The 26,243-nt window shown below is 42.0% G+C and overlaps 1 protein-coding gene across 8 annotated transcripts in view; it reads right to left on the bottom strand.

Moving 5' to 3' along the window:
* The window catches only part of SULF1 (sulfatase 1), a 151,155-nt gene that overhangs the window by 104,633 nt on the left and 20,279 nt on the right, over nt 1-26,243 (bottom strand). Inside the window, exons 1-3 of one of the 8 annotated variants that reach the window (XM_045507105.2) lie at nt 22,773-23,089; nt 18,971-19,085; nt 13,543-13,637 (exon numbers count right to left, since the gene is read on the bottom strand). The exons of 1 other annotated variant lie outside the window; for it this stretch is intronic. The gene's annotated coding sequence lies outside the window, so the exon portion shown is untranslated. Of the gene's footprint in view, nt 1-13,542; nt 13,638-18,970; nt 19,086-22,772; nt 23,095-23,727; nt 23,746-26,243 lie in introns of those variants that run through there. 6 more of the 8 variants (XM_045507106.2, XM_074354858.1, XM_010970615.3 and 3 more) reach the window with 6 other exon arrangements.

The following is a 26,243-nucleotide window of genomic DNA, read 5'->3' as shown; positions in this document are numbered from 1 at the left end:
ATACTCTTGACCCACCTCCTCCTCCATCACTTCGCCATCCCTACTTGGCACACCGCAACCCTTGTCGAGTCCAACTCCCTGCCTGCTCTGTATCTGTACCTGTGCAACTTGACATGCCTAGAAAAAAGGTACTGGCCTGAATGGCCCCAAGCGTGGCCAGGCAACACATGTGACCTCCCTTGTCCAGGTGCCCTTCCATTCTCTCAGATGTCCTTCCTGCCACCTCTCTCCTCACATCCTCAGCACTCCTCCCCTTACTCAAGCAGATCACCTTGGTCCAGACTTCACTGAGCAACAGAAGCAACCAGAAGAGAACTTCCATGGCCTTCCCCCACCCGCACCCCCCCAGGGTGCTCACCTACCAGCAGCTGCTCCCCGACACAATGCCTTCTCAGCTACTGGAGATGAATTATCCGTGCCCTCACAGCCTGAAGCCAACTCTTCCACCTGTGCATTAGCTTCTATTTCTTCTCTCCTATTCAAAAAACTCTTAGCTCCAGCAACACTCCCCTCTTTTGTTCAGATCCTCTTTCTTCCTCCCAAAATGACATCAATCCATTTAGCTTATCAACATGCTCTATTTCTCTCATCTTTTTTAAAAAATTGGAGTATAGTTGACTTACAATGTTTCAGGTGTACAGCAAGGTGATTCAATTATACACATATATATATTCTTTTTCAGATTCTCTTCCATTATAGTTTATTACAAGTTACTGAACATAGTTCCATGTGCTATACAGGGGGTCCTTATTGTTCATCTATTTTATATATAGTAGTGTGTATATTTCTCCCATCTTTTAAAAACATTCTTGACCTTCCATCTCTCATCAGCTGCTGCCCCACATTTCTCTGTTCTGCTTGAAGCAAACTCCTTGGAAGAGTTGTCATATTTCTGTCTTAAGTTTCGTTTCTCCCGTTCTCTCTTACGCCTACTACCATCATGCTTTCTCTCCCTCCGCTTCACCAAAGCTGTTCTTAGACTTGCCACCAATGCACACCAAGGAGATAAATCCATCAGTCAGTTCTCAATCCTCATCCTGCTGGACCTGCAGGACATAGTTATTCACTCTCCTCCTAGAAACACTGTCCTTATTCAGTTTCCAGGAAACCAGGAACTCCTCCACCCTTTTTCTTGCCTCATTCCACTGGGTTCCTTCTCAGTATCTTCTATTACTCTCTCCTCTTCTCTTTGCCCTTTTAATGCTGGAGAACCACAGAGGCTAGTCTTTCCGTCTTTTCTCTGTTTATACTCGCATCATTGTTGGTATCACGCTAATGACTTCCAAATGCAAACCTCTATTCCCAAATGCAGACTAAATCCAGCCACCCGCCCACTCAGTGATATTTCCACTTGGAGGTCTAACAGACACCTCAAACTTGATTTCCAAAACTTCCTCCCTACAACTCTTCCAAATGGATAGCCTTTCTAACTTCAGTTGATGACAACTCTATCCTTTCAGTTGCTTCTGCCAAAGCCTTTGAAGCCTCCTTGATCCTTCTCTTTTCTCCCTCCCCTCAATACCACTTCCAGTCAATCAGGCAATCCTGTTAGGTCTGTCTCCAAGAATAGCCAGCATCTGACTACTTTTGACCACTTCCACTGCTATCATCAAATCTGCAGCCCTCTTATCTCTTTCAGTAGCCTTGTGATAAGTCTCTTTTGACATTTGCCATCCGTCATCTACTCTCAGCGTGACAGACAGAGAGCCTTTTAAGACAGAAATCAGAATGCCCTCTCCCTTTGTACAAAATCCTGCATGGCTTCTTCCCTTTCATCCAGGGAAATTGCCAACATCCTTTGCACAGCTCCCAGGTCACGTGCTGATCTACTGTTACTTGTTGGACCTCATTTTCCACCACTCTGCTGTTTCCTCTCCCTGCTGCTGTCCCCCTGGTCTCGCTGTGGCTCCTCCAGCATGTACATGTCTTGGGACTTGCGCCCTAGGTGTGCGCTCTGTCTGGAAAGCTTTTCCTCAACATCTCTAGGTGCTACTTCCTTGCTACTTTCAAGTCTCTGTTCAGTCTTACCATCTCAGTAAGGCTTTCCCTGTGACTTCTCCTTAACGCTTCAATCTACCCTGATTTCGCCAGACTTCTCTTTTATTTCAGAATACTCATTATTTTCTAACTCACCATATGTATTTGACCTACATATTGTGCTTCATTTTATCTTCTACCTTCTGCCACTAAAATGTAAGTTCCACAGACATCAGGCTCTCTAAATATTTTGCTCACGGATGTACTAGATCATCATGGTTGATCCCAAGTACCTAGAACAGGGCATAGCATGTCACATGGCAGGTGCTCAGTGAAAAGTTGTTGGATTAATGAATGCATAAGTGAAGGAAGGAACAAAAGAAAAAGTGAATTTACCTGGTCTCCCTGAGCTACTTACTTGAAAACTCTTTCGCTGAGACTTCAAAAGAAATTCTTTCCCTAAAGTGGTATGCCTGACACTAAAAGCCTCTGGTATTGAGTCTGACTGGTTTCCCAATTAGAATGGGCTCCAAGAAGCTGAGAAATCCTCCCCCACATTATAGTAAAACAAGGCATGACTGCGCCGTCCACTAGGAGCTCTTACGCATGCTCTGGGGACATTATAATAAGAGCTTTCTGGAAGACGGAACTAAGTGAATGGCCTCATTTCAGGGTCTGATATAAAATCAAAACTCAGAGCAGGTTCATCTAAAGCCTGGCCAAGTTTCCTCTAAACCGGGCTCACGTGGAAAGAGAAACTAAGCTGATACATCATTTCAAATGGAAACTATGCAAAATTCAGTGGCTTCATGTGGTTTCAACCCCAAACCAGGTGGAACTTGAGGCTTTGGCAAAGGTTCATGTTAAATTCTTAACTGGGGAATGTAAATCAAGAGGGGGAAATGTTGGAGAAAAACAAAGTGAAATAAAACCTTCGGTTTTGAACAGTTCTGGAACCACAAACTTAAATCACTGCTCTTTAAATGTCATCTCACTCAGGCTTTAAACAAGTACAATTATTATTGTGAAAAATTTCCCTCAACAGTGAAGCAGCTTTTTGTTATCCTATATTAGAATTTCAGGGGTCCTACACATGTGTGTGGAGAGCAAATTATTATTTCCATCTGGTAGGTTGTGTAAGCAAAGAACAAAGATGAAAAGGTGACGTGCCAAAGGCAACTGGAGGAATGAGCCAGCATCATGTTCACCACTGAGCCCCTGAACCCACAAAACTGCTGCCTTTCATTGCAGGGAACCAGAAATACAGTCAAAAAGAAGCAAAAGGGAATTTTAAGAATCCTGTGGATCACATGAGATTGAGAATTAAAAGACTGTGGCTTTGATAATAACAATATTGTATGAAACCTGAGCTGACCTATGGAATAGTAATAATTTATCAGTAATGTGGTTTGTATGTGTGCATGCGTGTGTGTGTGTGTGTGTGTGTGTGTGTGTGTAAGATTGCAATACTTCTGAATTTTAAGGGCCCTTTAAATAATCAGGTAAAATTATTCTAACTGTAGGAAATTTCCCATGTCCAGAGATTTTAAGCATCACAGATTTTTTTATTGAGGTTTTTTTTTTAATTGAAGTATGTTGATTTACAATGTTGTATTAGTTTCTGGTGTATAGCAAAGTGACACACACACACATATGTATGTATTCTTTTTCAGATTCTTTTCCATTATAGGTTATTACAAGATATTGAATATAGTTTCCTGTGCTCTATGGTGGGTCCTTTGTTGTTCACCTATTTTATATATAGTAGCGTGTATCTGTTAATACCAAACTTTTAATTTATCCCTCCCCCTGATCCTCTCCCCTTTGGTAACCATAGTTTGTTTTCTATGTCTGTGAATCTACTTCTGTTTTGTAAGTGAGTTCATTTGTATCATTTTTTTCAGATTCCACATATAAGTGATATTATATATTTGTCTTTCTCTGTCTAAGCATCATTGATTTTTAAGAGACTTTCATAAATCCTGAATTCTTCCAGGTACAGATACTTCATTCTATACAACCTCTTGTACAGGGATTGTATTAAAATTTCAGAGAGAAATCTGTAACAAGAAAATGCAGAACTCTTTTCCTGCCCAATTTTGTGCAGTTTATAGCAGTTGAATGTAACTCTTAATTTATAAGTCTCCTTTTTGATCATAGAAAGAAAGCCAGATAGACGTTTGAAAGACTAACTCAATGCATCTTGCCATACAAATGAAAAACCACCATAGTCCCTTCAAAAGATTAAGGTAAAGGAAACTACAGTCTGGGTATTTATAATCCTGGCATAGACTCGGAGGCAGAAAAAAATCCCTGAATGCGGATAACTGCATTTGCCAACTTCATAGACCAAACGGTAAAACCTGCCGCCACTACTTAATTCTAGAATAACCTGTCATGACTGTCCTAAAGGTACCTGAGAACATGTGATCCCTGTTTCTGGATACTGGCGTGTTATAGCTGTAAAGAGCGTTAAGTAATCTTAACATAGGACTAGTTTACCCAAGCACTGATTGAAAGCTTATATGGAATTGGTTGTTTGACAGATTTTCCTCTGTTGCTTAAAAAAGCACATTACAGAAGCCCTCAACTATTTACATCAGTGTCTCAACTAGATACAGATACCCTAAATATTGTGGGTCCACTTAATAATAGTCATTCATTCTTTCATGCAACAGTGTTTACTGTGCCTGCTTTGTCCTAAGTCCATGTTAAGCATTGAATGAGACCATCTCATTGCCTTGAAAGGTCTCACTGACTAGTGGAGAGAAAACAGAACAAAACAAAACAACCCAAAAAGTCAAGTTTGCATACTAATGTGGTGGGACTCCTATTTCCAGTCAAGATGGAGTAGCTAGTACGAGACTAATCCTCCTGCTGTGAAGAGCCAGAAAACAAAATATATGCAGCAACTATCTAAGACATTGGACGATGAGCTGTGATCCATGAAGGGAGGGGACAGAATTAAAGTATGTCCCACTAGAGACACTTTAGTGGACTACAGCACAGAGAGGGGAACCCAAGCAGAGCTGAGGATAGAAAACTATTTGGGGGAAGCAAGGTGGAATTTGTGGGGTAGAGTAAAAGAGGAGAGGGCAACAAAGGGAAGGAGCTCCAGAAATCTGTATGGGATTCCCTTGAGTCCTTGGCTGACCACTAAGCTACAGGTGTGTGGGGTGAAGCTCCACAGAGCTGGGCAAAGGACAACTATCAGACAATGTACAATTACTAGGGGGCTGTAAGATGAACACTACATGTGACTGGGAAATACTCAAGTTCTGACCAGCCATAGTGGAAAGTACTCATTGAACACACATGGGGCATTCAGTGGGGACCTCAGAAAGGTCAAGTCTTCAGAGTAGTGCTCAACTAACCGTGAGTGTAGACCATTCTAGATAGGACCTAACACAACTTCAAAGCAAACTTTAAAAGATCCAGCTAATCCTCAAGTGAACTGATTGTCTGCCAGTGCAAAATCCAATATTCTTTAAACGAAAACACCAAAATGCAGACATTCAACAGTGCAATATTCACAATATCCAGCAGCCAATCAAGTATTACTAAACATGTAAAAAAGCCAGACAATGTGACTTCTAACCAGGAGAAAATCAGTCAATAGAAAGACAGAGATGATGGAATTAGTAGATGTGGACATTAAATTAGCTACTGTAAATATGCTTAAGGATGTTAAGGAAAGTGTGAACATAATGAAGAGATCAATGGAAACTATTTAAAAAGAACCAAATAGAATCTTGAGAACTGAAAACCATAATACCTGAAATGAAAGGCTTTTCAGAAATGTAAATGCTGGCTCTGTGATCTGTGGAACAATTTCCACATCAAGGAGTCTATAACATACATGTAATTGGAGCCTGAGAAAGGTCCCTGTAGAGCACAGGGAACTATATTAAATATCTTTGGAATAGCCTATAATGGAAAAGAATCTGAAAAATTATAGATATATATGTATGACTGAATTACTTTGCTGTACACCCGAAACTAACACAACACTGTAAGTCAATTATACTTCAGTTTAAAAAAAAGTTTTTCCCATGATAATACTCCTAAAGCATGTTTCCATTCATTGTGTCACCGACTCTCTTGACAACTGTTACAAGTACACCAGTGTACATTTTAAGTATGTAAATGAGGTATCATTACTGCTATTATTTGTGAGGTATATGTGCACGTCCAACTTCTGACTGGCACCAGTTTTCACAAGGTGGGTGCTGTGGTCCATGACTGGTTTCTATATGGCGCCTGGTACACTGACTGTGTGGGTGTTGGTTGTGTGTGTGTGGTCTGTATTTAAGTGTATGGAACTAGAGGCAGACTAACGTTATGGGAACTTACCCACTTTATGCATTTCTGGTTTTTTTAAAATTTTCATGAATAGTACTAGCTAACATGCATAAAGTACTATATTGAGTTGGAGGCATTGTTCTAAGCCCTTTATACATATGGAATCATCTAATTCTCTAAACAGCTAAACAAGGGCAGTGTTATCATTTTTCAGATAAGGACACTGAGACACAAGGATGTTAAATTACACAGTTAACCAACAATAGAGCATGGATTCAAACCCAGGCTGCCCGGCTCCCAGATCTGTGCTTCCAACCATGACGTGACACTCTTTCCACCCACGACGTGACACTCTTTCCCATGCCACAATAAAGTAGAAAAAGACAGAGAGTTTTCCATTTTAAGAAGACAAGATCACTTTTGCTGGTGGTAAGTCTCGAACTTTTCCCACCGGCTCCCAAAGGTTCTTTGTACATGACTCTGACACACATCACTGTGTACATTTTCACCCCCACGAAGGCCAAATAGCTCAGCCCAGTGAGTACCAGGCAGATGCACTGTCTTACTGTCAACATGAGTCAGGAAGAAAAAAACCCCAATGTTTTGATAGTTAGAATCATTGTCTGTCTCATTTAGGAGTTGGTTGTCCCTGGAACAGCTATTCATACATATATACACAAGTCACACCATACAGACTCTGTCTCAGTACTTCCATAACCAGAGGGAAAGCTCTTTAATGTAAGATGGACTTCCCAACGAGAAATGTAAATGACGTTCCTCTCCTTTCACCCGGAAGCAACATTTCAGCACTTACAAAGTACTAAGCTGATGCTGTATCTGACATTTGAAAGAAATTCCTCTATAAATCAATGCTTAGGAGTGGAAAAAGCAACGAGAAAACTGAGCATTTCCCTGAGAGAAGGGCAGTCTTATGACAAGTCCTGACAGAGGGCAGAGGATGTCATCTTTTTCTCCCTGGCCTCCATCTGAGGAATGCAGATGATGACAATTTCTCAATCCATTTCAGTACAAGCGGGAGCCAATTAACTAGATATGAAAAGCAATAGCGCCCATCCCCAGTGAGTTCATCTTACACATCTTTTTTTCCAATCATAAAGATTACTTGGAGTCAATCCTTAGCTGAATTTCAACAACTATAAGTGCATAACACAGTAGGAGCTAATTTTTTTTCGCTTCTACTTTTACTGCTTCAGCCTGTAAAGATACTTCATTTTGAAGCTTTTCTTAAAAAATGCACTGAATACGTAGTCATAATCCGAGTGATTCTATAGCCTTCCATCTTTGCAAAGCATTTTTGAATTCTTGCCAAACATCAAAAATACACACTGGGATTAGTCTACTGGCAGAGGTATAAAACGAAAAGAACAAGGAGGGAGAAATAAGGGGCTGGGAAAAGCACATTCTGTTGGGAACTAATGATGACCATGCAATACCTTAGCATTTTAATATTACGGCAGTAGCAGCAGGTTGTGTTTGAGCGATTCTGCACATCTGCTTTCTCCAAAGGCACTTTTACATCCTTTATCTCGTATTTACAGCAGCCCAGTGAGGGAAGGGAGACAAGGATATTCTAACTGTGTGGAAAGTACATGGTAAACAAAATGCCTATAATGGGAACCAACTCTCAGCGCAGGATCCTTTGGATGGCAGAATTTTGCGACGAGTTATACTCCGGCATACTTCTCATCAGGAGAGATACTCTGAGTTTCTATGCACTGACTGCGCTGGACTGGCTGCTGATCCTCCCATGGCCACTGTCATTGCTGGGCATCGCCCTGTCTGGCCAGACCAGACTCCTACAAATACTGTAGCATGGATTTTATCTGCTGGGGCATTCTTACTTCATGTAATAAATAAATATATTTTAATGCAGAAAATGAATCCAATCTTTTCTTGGTAAAACTGTCAAAGCAAATAATGTTTGAATTAATGCTATGGTAAATCCTCTTGTAAGAAGCCATGCCTGATTTGCTTGCTTTGTAAATAGTGGATTTGCTTAAATGCTTGCATTTTAGCTGCCACTGTCAACTGGCTATCCCGAATGGACTTAAATTATTTTTTTTAAACCTACTAGAAAATAAACAGAAAATAAAACCCTGTCTTGAAAACTTGGGAACTTCGGATGGTGCTGACCATTTATTTGGAAGTATTTTGCTTACTTCAAACATTTTTAAATAATGATACCCTCTCAAAAAGGCCCTAAAGCCTAATTACCTTCCAATTAAAAATACAGGAAGCAGAAATCACCTCAGTTCATGTTAGAATCCGCCCCAGATAAAACTCTTTCAAAATGTGCCTCTTTCCATTTCGACAGCCACAACCCACAGCAGCGTCCAAACACTTCTGTGGCGTCTGTAGCATCACCTCCCCTGCTCCCTAGATTGCCACACGAGATTCCTTAGTAATCAGAGAGCAAAACCGTAAAACAAACACGAACTCCCACTGTAACCCAATTTTACTTTTCCATCTTTGTATATTCTACAAGAGACAGAAAGACCTTGTCCTGGACTGTCTCCATGCACCTGAAGACCAGTGGCTTAGTAAAACTGAACGTTAAGTTTTGCAAAGTCTCTAAACTGCAAATGCCAGTGTAAAAAGGTTACAGTGTTCCAGTTCTATTATAAACACTCATTCAGCAAAAATATCCTAAAAAAAAAAAAAAGGCCTCCGTCAATGACTTATTTGTTTTAAGCCCTATTAATGCAATACAACAGGATTTGACCCTATCACCTAATTATTCCAGGGGTGACTTCTTAGAAACTCTAACCTTCATTTGTAATTGTGATGCCCTCTTGTGAGATCCAAGCAGATGAATGAGGTTAAGTTAGGACACCACTGAGAGAGTGAACCTAAAATTGAATGTATCTGCCACCAGCGGCATGAGGAATTCAAGAGTCACTTAGATCAAATGCTTCCTCTGTAAGCAGAATTAATCAGTCCTAAAAATGTCTTAGCATGGTACAAGGCAGTATCTCTCTTCAGGAAGTGCCAACTTCATGCTGAGAAATACATTCTGTCTTAACTTCAGAACACCATTCAAAATTATCCCACAGAAAAGGACACCAGCTTAAGAGATCTGGCCTGATACCAAGCTGCATAGTTACACTTTGTTCCTTGAAATTCACTGTGTTGTAAATATCTGGACTTTTTTTTTTTCTGTTCTAAACTGTGGCTAAATGATCTTACACAAATGTTGGGAACCTAGTGTAAGCCATTTTTTAGCATTGGCTGAAATGATTCTGCCCTTCTTATCTGTCTCAAAGATGTCTTGGGGGCTATCTTCATGTGAACAGGGTCCTTAGACCCCTCCTGAGAAGCATTACCACAAAGTAATCTCTTGTAACACTTATGGGTCTGGGCATAGAACAAGACCATTGTGTGTGACCTGATTTCATTTCAGCGAATGTCCCAGTAAAGAATGACATCATCCTATTCTTTTTCTTTCTGATGGTCACTTGTGCCTGTCCCCGTCCCCCAGCCCTGACCCTCATCATAATTAAACTGCTTCCCCCCTCCCATTCCTCACTCCTCATCCCCATGAGAATCGCTCTTTTGCTCTTAGCTTCCTGCCTGAATGTATCACTACGGCAAGAGCCCAGGGTTTCCCTCTGGTCAATCAACAGTGCTGGAGTTTGCTTCTCTGCTGTACGAGACAAAGCACTATTCTGTTGGCAGCCAAAGCACACTGCGAGGGCCATCTGCTGGGACAGCTCTCAGTCAGATGGGAATGGAGACGAGCCAGCTGAAGGCGGCAGAACGTTTCTCAGCCCTTTGGAGCTTGGTTTTCCTTAAACACAAACTTGCCGGCTTTGAGGATGTATTGTCTTAAACAGATCCACTCAACTACGTACATGCCATGTGTGCACACTTGTATATCTGTACACACTAACACTGGCTTTGTCACTTTGATGTGTATTGAAAGACTCACATGTGAAAGTATTTAGTTTCAGATGGATGAAAGGATGATGCAGGGGAAGCCACCATTTTAAAAACAGGCGTGAGAAATGCAACCAGAGCGAGCAGCTGTGTGAAGGAAGGTACTGACTGCAGTGTTTTGAGTACTTCTTTATTATAGAGAAAAAAGCACAATCAACTGATGGCCCATCTCCGTGTAATGGAACGTGGTGCATGAATTTAAACTAATGATGAAGACAAGGCAGAAACTAAACTGTTTGGGTAGAAAGGTAGGTGAAAAAAAATCAGAATAAAATTGTACATTCTCCAAGTTTCCAACTACATAAATGTTAGGTAGTACCGTACAAAATTGCTGCCTTTGTAGTCAGAAAAAGTCCAATAGCAGCAATTTTCTAAGATTCCACATAGCATATATTCACATAGAAAAGATTTATGGGCTTGGGTTAAGCATGTGTGTGTTTTTTAACTTCAAAAAAAGTTCCTATTAAGGTAGCCATTATACTGCATTTACAACAAATACATGGTTTTAACTGACATTAGGATTCTGTGTAATAAATTGCCCTCTTTAATGAGAAATGTTAAGGGTAAGAGTGGTCACAAAGGAAGTCTGCTTCTGAGCATGCCCAAATTCTTTATAATCTGCAGCAAGTTTTAAATGCTCTTGGATACCAAGACGAGGATCATTTTAGTGGTTTTTTTAGGGTCCACATCTGAAATTGATTCTTTGAAAAGACATTGTTTACTATTACAGTCTATGGACAATTTTTAAAAAATACTTAAATTAAGATACTGAGTATAACTGAAAAAACAAAAACAAACAAACAAACAAACAAAAAAAAACAAAAAAAACAACAAAGTGCCAAGGAGGCACAGCTAAGGCATGCTTGAGATAGCATTTTCCATCCCAAATAAGCATCAAGAGGTCTAGGAAAGGTCTTAATTTCCTTCCAAACAACACAGTTGCCATTCTAAGTTATCCCATCTGTGTGCACCAAACCTGGTCTGACAGCGTAGTTTTTGAGTCCAGAAGGTACAATAGTGGCCATTCAGATTTTGGCAGGTGTATTTCAAGCTGAAAACCAGGCTCCACTAAAAATAACAGTCTGTTCCACAGGTGTGAACATTTGTGAAAAGAGCCCTCAAAATCTCCCCCAAGCTGTGATGTTAAGTTGTCCTTTGGGTGTCTCAGTATATGTAAATACAACCTATCTCTCCTTGGAAAAAGAGCAAATCTTCCGGCAATCGGACAGCCAGAAGATGCTTTGGGCAGCCTCTGAGATTTGCTTCTACCTTCTCCTGGTTCTGTTTCTTGCATTATGTGCTTTGGAGGTAATGCCAAATTCAATGAACTGCAGGTAAGCAGTTCTTAAAGCTGGAAAAATAGTAAATGAAAGGACTTTATACCCCAATGACACAAACAGAGAGGCCATCAAAAGTGCACAGGGCAGCATTCTGAAGCCCTAAGACTCATTAAAATGGTCCTTATTTTCTAAACCAGATGGCTTGCACACATACAGAAAGGACCTATTTCTTTCCACAAAATTTGCCAGGTGGGAGGACTGTGCCCAGGTGAATACAGATGCGGCCACGGGAAGTGATCAGCTACCAACCTAATCCAGCTCAAATGATGGAGGAGGAGGGGCACAGATCTCTGAAGCCGGCAGCCAGTCAGACTTTGAATTTGAATTTTCCAGTCCGAAGACAGAAAAAGCAGACTGGAGCCTGCTCTAACAGGGGTTCTGCAGATTTAGAGGAAGTAAGTGTCATACATGTTAAATCTGAGCAAGTAATTCTAACTTGATCCAGTATTTGAGTCAACACATTTCTATTTTCTCATAATAAGGCTACGCTGAGAAATAAAAGGATATAATACTAAAGTGGTGAAGTTACCCGTTAAAGGGAGAAAAAGTGTGAAATGAAAGATCACAGGACAGATAATAAACAATTCAGTCTCCCCGAAAAGTGGCCTCTTCATAGCACAAAAGAGTCTGAGATGGACGCTTTGCAAAATCAGGTCTTCAGTGACCTCTTGGGAAGACATAGGGTGGCCTCCAGCATGAAAGGTTTTCCAGCCTCTTCTATAGTTAATTTTGAATGGCATGCTACTCAAGGTCAATCTCTTTCTTTCCTACAGAAAAACTGATGCATTGGACTAGACGTTCACAGAAAAAGGTTTCGCAAACTGACTCAAGAAGATGAAGAAGCTTTAAGAAGTCACGGTTCTACTGTTTATTGAACTTACTCCTAAACATGTCTTTTTTCAGTTTTGGGGGAATATTTTCCTCTCCCATTTGGAGTTTTGAAGTAAGGAGACCTAAACTTCAATTTGTCTTCTCTTACTGTTGATTTAACTTATGAATAACCAGCATCCAATACATTCCTGGTGAGACCCCAGACCCACCTGCAGACAAAGCTCTGAAAATTATAGAAGAACTGCCAGTGCTCATGATTTTCTGTCAAGGAACTAAGCTAACCCAGTCTCCCATACACTTTTAGCTATTCCCTTATTCCCTGGCCATTTGTAGTATGAAGACAAAGTGTTTAATTCAGTAAGTATTAGAAAGACAAGCTGGAGAAATCAACCCTCAAAAGACAAACCTGAAATTCAGGTCACACTTGGAAGATTCTGTTTTGTTTGAAGTTCATGAGTTTTTTGGTGATTAAAAGACTTATCCCAAGGCAACCTGGGCTAACACAAGATTCAGAATGGAAGTCAAGCAAAGGGCAATGATTTTGAAGAGCTGCAATTTGAAACCAGGAGGAACTCAACAGTTTCCCTGTTTGTTTTGGTTGAGGGCAAAGTGGAACAACTTTCAATGTTGACATTTAAGAAGAGACTCATGGGGTCTATAAATGCTTATGAATTAACACCCCTGGGATGTTTTTTGCAACCAATGTTGTATTGCTGGGGTGGGTCTCGGTAGCTCGCCCTGGCCTCACAACACTCTTGGCACTAATGTATCTGGCCAAGGCAAGAAACTGTGAAGTCAAACTGTGAATGAGACAGCTGACATCTGCAGTTTTCATGCCTGAAACTGTGGATGTCTGGGCATAGCTGGCCGGCCATCAACAATCTCTCAAATCCCTGAGCTTCCTGAATAGCCCATGACATGTTGATAAAGTTACACGATTCTTTTGCTGGTTCTTTCATCATCCTGAAGACTAATTTCATGAAATGGCTCTGCTACATTTAAGGTCCCCTTTAGCTCTCAGTTTCTCATAATTCCCCATCCACGAACCGTCCCCCTCTTCAAGTGACATGGAGCACTCAGGTTTAATTACCTGATAATCAAGTTTAATCAAGAGATAAATATTTGATACGAGTACCTTTGAAGATTTTCTGCAATCACTCTGCCTTGGAGAGCCTGCATGTCATTTGCTAAATTCACTGTCCTCAGATGATGGTGGCTGGCCGTCAGCACCTAAGACGGAAGACAGCAAAGGTGCCATCAGCGGCATTTTATCAGTGATTTATCTTTCAGATCACGCCCTTTCACACCTTCAAAGGAGGACGGCGTTAGGAATAGCTTTCGCCAAATTTCATCCTGATTGAGTTTCTTACAGTTGTTCCAGGAGACTTTGAACCATTGTGGGAAGAATTGGTCCTTTCCAAGAAGTTTCCATTTGACTTTCTCTTCATTGAGGAAAAGACTCTCCATTAGGGTCATTTCACATTATTCTCTGACTGGATTTCATAAAGCCAATAAAAAAAGAGTTTCTTTTTAAAGGTGTATAAAGTGTTTTGAGTTTAAAAGTTGAATGACATCTAATTTCAGGTTATGAGACCTATTTTAAAGGAACATGTGCAGAATCATAAAATCTTCTCAAGTGACTGCAAGCTATTATTTGAAGAGCAGCAAAGTAAGCAAAGTGGTTAAATTTGTTTCTATTCTGCATTTATGACAGTTGAAAAAATGTAAGTGACTAAAATCAACTTAGCTACTTTGAATAAGAGGAAACACCCATTTTAATGCATTAAGTATTTGATGAAGCAATCTTGCTGCCAAGAATAGCACATTTTAACGTATACACACTACATACAAATGCGGATATGATACATAAAATAGAAACAGAAAGAGACCTAGTACATATGTCTTACAAGGAAACATAAGTTATAAGACATAGAAGCTGTAAGAACAGGAAAAAGATGCACCCTATTTAACAACTCAAAAATCTCTTTTACATTTAAGAATATTTCTCTTGCCCATATAATAGTAAGGCATTTCATTCGGAGCTTTCTTACCTCTTCACTAGTAAATAATCTCAGAATCTCAGAGGTAACGGGTGCAGATTACTTCAATACAATAGACCTGGAATCTCCTTGTTTGGAACTGGCCCTTTTGACTCTGGTTAAATGTGGGCAGTCCCAGACTCTTCTCTTTGTTCTGGAAGCTTCACTCTCACAGAGACTGCTGCCGCAGGACCTTCCCGGAGCTGGCCTTCCGTCGCAGGACTCTTCCTCCCAAGCTGCCTTTCCCTTATCACATCTCTTTCCATCCCCATCAGAAGACCAACTCCTCCACCCACTGACGCCACCCTCCGTGATCTGGCACACTTTTGACCAGTCGGCTTTTTGACCACTCCCTTGTACTCATCCTGGGAGTTGCTGAGTTCGAGAACTTTGATATTTTCTGTTTCTGCGTCTCTGATAACATGACAAATGATTATAAGCATTATGCAGATCTCCACTTTCTCAATATGTGCCGGGAAGACATAGAAAAGTTTGTTTATAATTATGCATGGCACCTTGCGATCTCCCAAAGTAAAAGTTGACGTTTGAAAGTGAGGCTACAAGGATCTGGCTGTGGTCATGCTGGACTAGCCGAACGTCAAAACAACAACATCCTTTCCGCGGTTGTTCTGAATCTAACTGCTAGGAGCAGCGGACCCTGGAGTCTGCATATCCTGAATTCCAGGCTGCAGCATCCACTGGCCGTGTGACCTTGAGCGAGCTACTTCATAGAGAATATGCCTCAGCATCCCCTTCTGAGAAAGTGAGGATTAAAAAGAGTATCGATTATCCCATAGGGCTGATGTGAGGGTTACATACAAACATCCATGTGAAAAATTCAGAGGAGTACGTGGCCCATCACAAGCACTCAATAAACATGGCAATCATTATTACTTGCATAGGACTTTTTTAAAAGCCCTTAATAAAGATATAATTTTCCTTGCAGTGGTAATTTGCTATCAAAAGACATTTTCATGGCACGAGACCAGAGTTTTCATAAATTTTGTAAATGGAGACTTTGCTTTGTCATCATTAAAATGATAATGTGTGGGAAATAGTGAAATATTTAAGTGCTATTAAATTAGTGTCATAATTTAAAGGCTGTGAAAGAACAGAGGCAGGCATTTATACCTGCGTGGTATGTGTATGCATGTGAGAGAGCAATACCTCTGTTGTGCTGTATAAAGTTTTATTTGCCAGAGGAGAGTAGGGTGATGCCCTAGTTCTTGGTTCCATAATCTTGACACCAGCAGATGGATTGCCTGGATCCTTGCTTCTTTTATATGTGCCAACTTGTAATAATTCATTAGAAGTGAAGAATGAAATGTGCAATAGAAATTTTTAATTAAAGTATTTCTCTCCCTCCCTCTCTCTCTCTCTCTTTTACAATTTCATTAATGAACACTTGGTTAAAACAAACTTATATTTTTAGACTCAGCAAAACAGCATCCTCTGGAAAATCAAATTAATATTTCTAGTTTTGACCAATTCATTCTATTCCCACCAATAGAACATTACTGGTTTACGGTTCTGTTTACATTTAAGCGGCAATTTATTTTGGATTTTCAATGATGTAATTGTATGTATATTATTGTGGATTTATAGTTATATAAATATAATTAAAGTAATTTATATCTGGTTCTTTGGGGGTATAAATAACCGTCGGGGTGGGGGGTGAAATAACCATTACTTATTTCAGTAACAGTTTAGTAGATAATGATGGAAATCAGTACGGGGACTCCGTGGTCCATTGCTCAGGTGGACAAGTGCTTCTGGACAGCATGCACCAGCCTGGCTTCCTCGGGGTCCTGGAGTGAGATCCTCTCATACTTTCACTTCTGCTAGAAAAGTTTACCTTTAACTCCCTCCACATAGTAAAATTCTAAGCGCCCCTTCAGGATCAGCTGATGACCTCAGTTTTCATTTCTCTCTCCTTCCAGAACTCCTGTACACTCAAAATCTGTGCCCCCCAATGCAATGTTTAGTTATGCAGTCTCCGCTGCTGCCTAGACCAGTGACCTTGTCATTTCTCTGGTCAGGTCTGAAGGTGAGTGAGGGCTGTACCTCGGGCTCTGTCTACATTCGGTGCAGTGGTCATCCTTTGGCCCCAGAGCTCCTGTGCACTGACTGGGCATCGCTGTGCAGTCAGGATCTGAGTCACACATTGACCCTTGGTTTGCTTGGGAGTTTACCCAAATTTTGGTTAAATACATCTAAACTGAGACCCTGAAAGGCTCCTGAAGCAAGAAAAAATGGCCAGCTCACAGCCCTAAAGCTGGGCCACACAAACCTGAATGGAGCAGGGAACCTTTGCCTCAGCTTTGGGTCATTTTGTCCTTTCCTGTTCTTAAGTCAGAATTATAATATTTCGAGGAAGCAATGCAGGAAGACTCAGATATACGTGTGTGTGTTTAGGGAGAGTGCAGAGGAATTTCGGTTTCTCTGTTCGTAAAATAAAAGGTAAGACTGGAAGACTTCCCAATCTCCTTCTGCTCTAAAATTCTATAAAACGTTGGTACATGTGTCCATTAATTTGACATTAACATCCACAAATGAGTGTGGGTGTGTGCCAGAATTCCACCTGCTGGTAATATGTCAAGAAGTTAAGCTCGATAGTTTAAGAGCTGTACTTTAAAAGTTTGGTTTGGTGTCCCCTCTGTATTAGTGTGTTATTACACTTAGCGCCCAGGAATCCATGCTGGAAAGCAAGCAGATGATTGAACTTAACTCTCCTGGCTTTCTCAGTTGTTCAGAAACGGACCTGCATTTCCTGGCTCTCAAACTTCATAAACTCATCAGATTTTGCTGCAGAGAGATGTCATTAAAATAACAGTCCTCGGTGGAAAACACTAGTACCATTCATAGTTAGTGAAATGTTGAAACAGTAACTGATATTTTCAACCTATGCATTGGAGGCATTTCTTTATACTGTATATGTATGTGCATGTGTTCAGAGAGATGTGTCAAATGTGTGTTTATCCTCCTTAAGCAGTTGTCCTTTAATTGTCTCCTAAAAGTGGCTTTAGTCTTGTTGCTGATGTGTCTTTCTCTTTGCTTCCTGCACCTTGGAAGGTTGTAACTGGTTCCAAGCTGCTTTCCCCAAGGAGTTATTGAAGGGTTCAAAATGTCCTCATTAGAAAACTTACACAGAACCACACAAGTCTTGCCATTGTGGACGGTGCACGCACGTGGGGCTGTTACTTCATGTACAATGACTTGAGACCAGAAAACATGTGAACAGGAAGCCAAACCCAAGGGAGAGCTGGGGCGCTTCCAGCTTTCCACGGAGCACAGAAATGAAGTGAAATTCAGCAGCGCTGCTCTGGCCTCAGGCGTCTGGGGGATGCACAGCTGCACCCTGTCCACTCTTCAAACGCTGCGCAGGAGAGCATGGTGGCTCAGGGCAGCCCCCAGCCTGGAGTAAATCATCATGTCAGCAAACCCAAAAAGACTGTGAAGTTAGAGCCCTTCCCTGTGAAGCCAAGACTTTAAATGGCTTGAGTAGCCTAAAAGGAGAATGGCCAGCACCATGTATGGAAGCTCAGGATGGTCCTCATACTTTCAGTTGCGCTCATAGGAATTCCCCCAGATAGATCTTGCTCCTTCTTTAAATAATAAACTTTCCCATGAAGCAAGCTCATCTTACTCTAAATATATTTGGTGATTATTTTGTATAACTGAGATAGTAACAGCTCCTTCTGGGGACTCCTTATTTTTCTTATTATTTTTTTAATAGTGGAAGCATTTTAGCAGAAATAGAAACCTTTCTCATCATTTCAAAAACCAAAGATTAATTTCTGAGGTTGGGGGATCTGAAATGAGCTAACAGAAGCCAGAAGGGCTTCAGATTATAACCAAATCTTATCTTCCTGATGAGTGATAAAACTCTTTCTATTTAGAGGTGAAAAGAGTTTCTTAAACCTGCTTTTAAATGTGTTGATACAGTTTACCCACCAGGAGGAAATACTATACGACTTTGTGAGATCAGCCATGAAGGCTGGGCCTAAGCCCCTTTCGTAGTAAATGGCCTTTGCTCTGAAGTTCAGGTGGGGTAAGAGCTCTGAAATCCAGGAAATCCGATAGAGGCTTTGCCACAGAAGATTAGAAAGGGTGAACGGGTATAAGAAAATGAAGGTTATCAAGTAATCAGACCGCAAAGACTTTAAGTCGCAGCTTCCTGTCTGCTAATCAGATTCTTTTCTATTCATTCTCAATGTTCAGATTTTTCCAGTTGTTATCTTTAAAAATTTTACCAGCGTGATGCACCTTTCCTTTCCATTCAAGTCAATGGGAAGAACTTCTCGCTGAGCCTGAAGGGGGAGGAAATGTTGGTAGGGTAAATCATGGCCAGGTAAGAAATCTCCCCCTTTGCTTTAGTCTTAGACGTGACCTCTTTTCCTCTAGTCTCTGAGTGGGTCCCCAGTTCAAGGGAAGTGACAAAGCCTTTCTAAGGAAAGGGCGGCTTCTTGATAAGTATAAATTCTTCATGAATATGTGTTCTTTATGAATAAATATGCTACTCACCCACGGACCTTTTCCCAAGTCTCCACTCATTTCCAAAGGTGCAGAGGAAGTACACGTTTCTCTCTTTGGGGGGGTATATGTAGTTACCGGCCAGCCTGCGCTAGACACGGCCTTCCTATTGAAAGTGAATGGGAAAGCATTTCACTCAACCGCAGGGATACGAGATGAAAGCTCAGAGCCCCCTGAGCCCGGATGCTGACCTTTCTTCTGGGAACTGAGCATAATGGGGAGAGCCTGGTTCTATGGTCCTTTGCTAAATTTCCAAGACAAATCTGGCAATTTTATACTTTTCAAAAATGACTTTGTATTTTATTTAATGTAGTAGCTTAACCTCTCAATCCAACATTACCCCAGCTAACTCAATTTTCTTCTATTAACTTGTGCCTCTTGTCTTATGGTATTCCATTACAGCTACCTAGTTGCCCAAGCTTAAAAGTAGTTTTGTAGATGTTTCCTTTCTCTTCATTCCTTCATTTGGTCCCCAAGTTGAGAATGTTCCACCTTCTAAATATCTCTGGAATCTGTGCCCTATTGTCCACCCACACTGCTCAGACCCTCCACGTTTCTCACTGTACAAGGCAATTGTACAGTGAGAATTTAATTGGTCTCCTAGTTTATAGCATTATCATTCCCTAGGCTCGTGCTCAAGCCACATTCTATACTGGATAGTAGGCAACCTATATAAAATCTTCCTAAAATGTAAGTCACGTCTACCCTCTGCCTTCTCAGCCCCAAGCAAAGTCCATCCTTGCCTCTCTCTTGACTACAGAGTATTCCTGAAAGTGCCAGATCTGGGTGAGGTCAGGACCTTGTGTTGCAGTGCATCCATCACTGAGGTGGGATTGCTACAAACAAAAAACCCAAATAAACAAAAATAGTCTATTGAACCAAATAATGTCTTTGTGTTGTTGTTGACTTACATATCAGCCTAAGCTTTTTATATTGACGTGACCTATAAAGTGAACTTTGTTTGGATCCTGAGCTGGTCCCCAAAAACTCATGAGCACGAGTTTGAGTTTTACCTGAGTAATGGGTCTAAACATCTCAGCACGAAGCAGCACAATATCCATGACTGGGCCCCTGACTAAATCTCTAGCCCCGCCCCGCCACCCCACCAAGATTCAACACCCCAGCACCAACTGAAACCAGTTCCCCAGGTTTTCTCACATATTCTGTTCTCCAGTGCTCTCCCCTTCTGGAATGTCCTTCCACACCTCAGGCTAATCCTTTAAAACTCACACAATCAACATCATCTCTGTAAATGTTCTTTTGACTTTCACAAGAGAGAACTACTCTGGCCTCAGTTCTGTACTTAATCTCAATACACTTCTATTTTTTGCAGGTGTTATACTGTTAAGAAAATTATCTGTTGTTTTGGTCTTTTTCTTCAGCATATGATCTCTTCCAGGACAGGATGTTACTCTTACTCACTTTGGGATCACTAGTGCTTAGCAGAGCATGCAATACGTAACAGTGTAACAGGGAAAAGCAAATCCGTCTCCATATTAGATCTGTTCCTTTAGCTTTAACCCCATGCTCTGTCTCTTCTGCTTAGTCATGCTGGTTCTGCACCTTTTGTAAAAGAATGTTGCCTGTAGCCTGAAATAGACAGTGTAGCCTATTCTCAAGGCTCTGACCGTTAAGCTTCTAATACTTTTCATTCACATAGAGATAATTTACAGAACTGAGAGTAACATTTATCTTGTTAGAGGTTTACAGGAACATCCTGACCTCACCTACAGGGGACAGCTGACAGAACAAAGGATTCCAACACTAGAAGTCTACAACAACCAGCCACACCTCTTCCCCTTTTAGTATAGAAGAAGCCTGAATTCTGACTTGGGTAAGATGGTTCTCTAGGACATTAGCCTGCCATCTTCTCCATTTGCTGGCTTTTCAGGTAAAGTCATTATTCCTTGCCCCAACATCTTGTCTCCAGATTTATTGTTGTGGCGAGTAGAATGAGTTTGGACTTGGTAACAGCAGATGCTCAAAAAATGAACTGAATCAAAGATGAAAAAAATAAGGGGAAAAGCCCTAAAATTGACTGAAACACTGCTATTTTCAGACACTGTGATAGATATTTTACATATATTATTTCTTTTAGTCCTTTCAACAATCCTCTCATTGGGGTAAGTAGTATTGGTCTCATTTTATAGATGTGAAATCTGAGGTTGAGAATTTGAAAGATCTTGCTGCTGGTCACATAACCAAGCAATGGGAAAACCAAGCCTCAAATCCGGATGCCATCAGAGTTTGTGTTCTTTCCACTGTGATGGAGTACGCCTTTGAGGCTAACGTTGAGATCATGTGACTGATCTTTGTAACTAAATTAACCAGAGTATAGAAGTCACTGTTGACAGCTCACTTTTACATTTAGGGATAAAAGCAACAAGAATCCAGTCTTATTTTCAACTTCAATTATGCCTTAAATTTTCTTAGAAGCCACAGGGAATTTTAAGTGGAAATGGCATTTAAAGGGAATTTTAAAAATGGACATAATTTTATGTTTCCCATGTTTGTTGAATAAATAATGAATACATAGCTCTGTTGCATTCCGAAATCTGATATGAAATCTTTCCACTCGGTCTATTTTGGATATTATATTACCATGTAAATACTGAACACTAGATAGTTAAAACAGATATGTAAGAGTTCAGGATGATTGAATATATGTATATATTTACATTTAATTAAACAAATCCATACATTTAAGTGTCCTGAACTCTTATACACACACACACACACACACACACACTCTCATATACACACATGATATGTGGTTTTCATATCTGTTTATCTAAAGGCAATCAAGTCAGTGGATTAATCACAGCACTCACGCAGAGAAGTCTTGCTCTTCTATATTATTGTCAATTTATATTTCTTAGTTTTCTTACCTGAAATAAAGACAATAATGCTCCATGTCTCATAATACCCCAACTTATAATCATGGTTTTAGAAATGCAGATTGTACAACTACCCAAAATAGAACTTTATTTTCTTGGCTTACTCAATTAGCGACTAGTACTTTCTAAGTGTTCTGAAATTGGATCTTAGTGTCACCCTACAGTTTTAAATTCACCTTTTGTTGAGAGACAATGTCTCAAAGCCCTGACCATCATCCCTGAGAAAAATACTCTGTCAGTTCAGGATCCTTCGCGGACACGTAGTTTAATTACAGGGTTTGGGTTTTGCCAGTGCTTTTAGACATTTGTGTCCACTTTCCTTTACTATTTAGAACCTTCAGCTATGCAGTGAAAAACTTAAGAATTCACATGTCTACAGTATTTCATCAAGTTTATACAAGCCAGTGCAAGTTTCAAGCCTATACTGAAAAATGGGATTTATTTCATAGTGGGAAAAGAAACTACCAGCAATTATATTTGCCTGAAATTGTAGGGACTGAAAGCAGAGAAACTGAAGCTCAAAGTTGCTACATCGTTTCTCTGTGTCTAACAAGCAGGGAATACCCAGGGCTCCTTTGCAGGGTGGGGTGTGTTTAGGTGTGGAGAAGAGGCAGACACCACGAGGACCAGGACCAGGAAGCAGAGAAAGGGGGGCAATTTCAGCACCTGGTCTGGGTGCTGTTTTGTTAAGTGAATTATCAACAGAAACCTTTCCCCTCATATTGTTTTCAGGAGGGTCCCAACTGAGTGGACTTGGGCCAGAAACACTGTTTCTATCCTGGCAGAATCTGAAAGTGGCAACACAGTCCTGGGAATAACAAGATGAAATGGACAAGGGCAGTAAGGAAAGTTTGTTTCCTTTCTTTTTAAAGAAAAAAGGAGCGCATCGTACTTACAAAGCCGCCTTCACAGTCTTCTCAAGAGACAGGCTCTGGGAACGGGGAGCAGGCAGAGCAGAGATAAGGGGGCAGAGGGACTTCCTTCCTCCTCCTGGGGGCGAGTCATTGTTCCTTATCTCCCTGACCTCCGGGGGCGCGAGGGGGCCACGAAGGCCCGGCCTTTGACCCCCTCTGCCCTCCCTCCTGGCCTCGGCGCCTCGGGTGGGGATTTCCTATCGGCCACTCAAGCCGCCCGGCCTGATCCCGACCCGGAGATGCATTCGAAACTGTCTGCGAAGTGCTTGCTGGAGATGAAGAGGGTTACATAAGCCCGCTGTATTATTATCATCACACACCCCCATAGAACCAAGGCTGCCAGACAAACAAAAGGCAGTTCCAAGAAGAGGAGGAGCAGAGGCAGAAGTTACACTGGGGGTGAATTTCGGGACACTGCTGAACTGGCTGGAAAAAAAGGCAACTCAGTATGTGCATGCAAACCTCCGCAAACAAACTGAGCTGCAGCTGGCCGCCGGCGAGGCGGGAAGGCTCCTTGGAGGGAGGGCCGGGAGGCAGGGCTCCCAGGCGTGCGGTGCCGGCTCCCCCTCCCCAGCAGCCGGCACAGTAGCCGCCTGTGGCAGGATGGAGTGGATGAGGAAGGTGTGGTATTTGGAAAGGCAGCCGTTCCAGAGACCAAGTGCTTAGTAAACACTAATGTTTCTTAGCCTCGGACCAGGTGCTTCTGCTGCCTCTCTTTATTCCTGGCCTCTTGTTTTCCTAGTGATGGTTTGCAGGGAGTTCCCTGCGCCAAGGGCTGAACCGTCTATGTGAGATCTCCGTGGGGCTCAGCTCTTTTCCCTGTGGGAGCAAAACACCCAGCCAGAGGGTTCTTCAGGCCGGAGCTTGGGTCTGAGCAAGTTCTCATTCAGTCCGGGCACCAAACCTCCCTGCCACCCTCCGTGCCCGCACCTGCTACCTCCAGTTTTCCTGCGGGATTCCTGGCACCGCGCCCCACAGGCGAGCAACATCCTCATCCGGGCGGGCGCGTGAGGCTCCTACACGTCTCCGCGAGAATTTCCCGCTTCCCGCCCCACCTCCCCTCACCTACTCCCGCGCATTGGAATATGAATCATTCTCTAAAGAGGCCTTTCCGTTCCTTCCCTCCCTGTCCCTACTCACATCCTCCCCCTCAGCCTGGAATGTCCTCACTCCCATTCCCTTCAAAGCTCAGGGCCAGTCTCATCTTCCCCACAGAATTTACCAGATTTCCCTTCTTTTCTACCTGTTGGCTCTGCCTTCTTGGTTGTAATTCTTGATGTGAGTCTGACTTTATCCGTCTGGGGCCTCGTGTGCTTCTTCGGGGTGGCCTAGGACAGGCACTTCACTGAGTTTAACTGGCAGCCGACCTGGTCTCACCTGGGCCATCAGTCTCGGAGCCAAGTGGCCGTGTGTCACCCCCCTGCACGCGGATGAACGCCGCCACGTGGCGGGGAAGCACTGATGCTGGAGGCTGTGAAGGAGGCCCCCGAGGGTTTGTGATACCCTTTACTCACGTGTATGTTTGTAAATTTTCATACATTAAAAAACAGCTTTATAGATCGTGGGGAGGAGTGTCTGAACTTCACGTGAAGCGGTGGGAGTAGAGCTCAGTGGTAGAGCGCGGGCTTGGCGTGCATGAGGTTCTGGTTTAATCCCTAGTGCCTCTGCTAAGGAAAAGGGGGAACAACATTTAAAAAGGGAATAAACTTACGTGAGTCCAGTTCCTTCAGAACGTGTGTTTGTCGGGATACCAGGGATGCTGGCATCCACTGAGCCTCACCTACTGCACGTCCGACCTGTGAGGTGGCGCTTACTTCACAGAATGCCAGGAAAATTACCGAAAGGTGAGACTTTCCAAAATCGCAGGCTTCTGGGATGCATTTTATGAGGGCATTCCTCTGCTATGGGAAGAATGCGGACTATCATAACAGCAGCTCAACGCGAGGACAATAGCTCTCTGGTGCACTGTTTTATGATCCAGGGCAAAATTCAGAACGTGGGCTGTCAGGTGCTGGATTTCTGTGGCTTTAGTGTTCAAGTGTTCTTAGTGACATTCCCCTGTTATTCTTTGGTGACAGCAATGTGCTTTAAATGCCATCTGTGGTGGCTGGATTGACTGCGTTGTCATTGAAAATACTCGGGGTGTGTCGATGCGGTCCATGCTCTGCCACGCATACAGAATGTTCAGTGAATTAGAAGAATTTTCCCGCCTCTGCTAACTTGGAACAATAGAAACCAATTCAGGTTCTAAAGAGGAATTTTAGCCTCCAGTTCTTGAGGTCTGGGCTTCAGGAATGATAGAGATCCTGTTGCAGTTTAATAGTTCACGGATAGGATCTTTCCTTATGTCAGAAGCGTAACCTGTCTGCTCATGTCAGAGGCATAACCTTGATTGTAGCAACCATGGAAGAGTCCCCACTAGGTTTCAGGCACTGGCTAAAGGCCTTACATGCATTCTTAACATAGTAATTGTCCTGAAATAGAGCTTTTTTTTTTTTTTTTTTTTTTTTAATCTTCATATTACAGATGGGAAATCCGGTCATACAGCTTAGGAAGTGACAGATCTAGGATTTGAATCTTAGTCTGTCTGACTCCATAGTCTATGATTTTTCCATTCTGCTGGAACCTTGGATAGTAAATCATCTGCTGGTTTTCAAACTGGGTTCCAGGGAGCACTAGACTTCCAAGGAAGTGCTTCAGGAATCTTGGGTAGCAGGGAGACCAAGTCACTTGGGCTTGGGCTCCATTCGTTGGATTCAAACAGAGAAGCTTCATTTCCATCTGTTTCATCAAGTGTCTTTAGACGTTGTTTAAACAAGGGTCGTGCTACTAAAAAAGTATTTTTAAACTCTCCGTCTAGTTTAACTTCTTCATTAAAAAGCTACAGAATGTGTGGTCCATAGAGATGAAATGCCTTGCCCAAGATTTTATAGCAGGCTCAGGCTTAACTTCAGATGTCCAAGCTCTGCCTGAAACCCCAGGCCTCAGTGTCCTTTATCTCCTCAGTCGTTAAGTCGCAGGGAAAGTGAGAGAGAGTGTGACCTGACTGTTTCCTGACAGTGTTCCTTTTGAAAAATGAAGGCAGGCATATTCTTCATTTTGGCAAGCTAGACCATTTTTGTCTCTTTGGCTCCAAGTCTAAAGTTGGTCAACATTCACCTCATGGCAAATTAAAGTCAAGCGAGGAGTGAAGTATGGAATTTGTCTGGATGATTCAGGGCTCTCCTCTTTCTATTCAAATCCAAGCGAGTAGTAGAGGATACTTCCACCTGAATCCTCTACTTAACGTCACCTTGGCCTGAGTCTGTTGCTGGAAAACTGTTTACACCCCCATGTTTATCAATCTAGTCAAAAGTGACTTTTCACATGAGACGCAGTAGGTGTGGTGGAGTTATTACTCTTAGAGCAGTGGGGATGGCCGAGGGGAAGTGAGCATCGTACAAGTTGACAAAG

The sequence above is a fragment of the Camelus bactrianus genome, chromosome 29 (genome assembly GCF_048773025.1).
Source record: "Camelus bactrianus isolate YW-2024 breed Bactrian camel chromosome 29, ASM4877302v1, whole genome shotgun sequence".
Classification (NCBI taxonomy): Eukaryota; Metazoa; Chordata; class Mammalia; order Artiodactyla; family Camelidae; genus Camelus; species Camelus bactrianus.
This window is presented reverse-complemented; position numbering and strand designations above follow the sequence as displayed.